Below are 654 nucleotides of genomic sequence, written 5' to 3'. Positions count from 1 at the left end.
GTAAGGTCTCCCCAGACTTAACTATTTGACTTTAAAATCTGTGTGTGTTTGACTTAACTGTTTGCCTTTAAAACCTAGTGAGAGTGTGCATGTGTTTGTGGTGTGGGGGTGGGAGGAGTTCTTTTTGACTCAAAGAAAGTAAAGGCACAAGGTATTTTTGCAAGGAGCAATATAATTGGAAGATGCCATGTAGAGCCTGAGGTTGGGAACTGTACATATTTAGGGGCTGCCTTTGTGTCCAGCACTAGGGGGCAGCATTGTTCCTAACTGAAAATACCCTCACTCAACCAATGTATATCCAGCTTTTCACCAAGAACCCTTAAGGTTTACCTCTGAGGAGAATCCTTGAAGACAGGCTAAGCTTCAAGCCAGAAGCTGTTCTTGCCAGAACCAGGGTCTGGGTACCCTTTTTCTGTTGGATAACAGGCCTTGCTTTTGGGAAATTACTTAGCAAAATGGCTAGCAAGTTCTGTTGTAGCTACCTTGTTACAGTGGCTTTCTGCTTCAGGCCTGGAGTGGACAATATGTCTATCCTTGACATGACACTCCCCTGCTCCAGGGTGGTCTAGTCTAGCTAAGCTATATAAATACATGTGTCCTTTACAGAATCCAATTTTTTTTGTTTGGTTGGTTGGTTTTGTTTTTTCGAGACAG

The sequence above is a fragment of the Mastomys coucha genome, unplaced genomic scaffold, assembly GCF_008632895.1.
Source record: "Mastomys coucha isolate ucsf_1 unplaced genomic scaffold, UCSF_Mcou_1 pScaffold21, whole genome shotgun sequence".
NCBI lineage: Eukaryota > Metazoa > Chordata > Mammalia > Rodentia > Muridae > Mastomys > Mastomys coucha.
The sequence above is the reverse complement of the archived record's forward strand: the minus strand, read 5'-3'. Positions refer to the sequence as shown.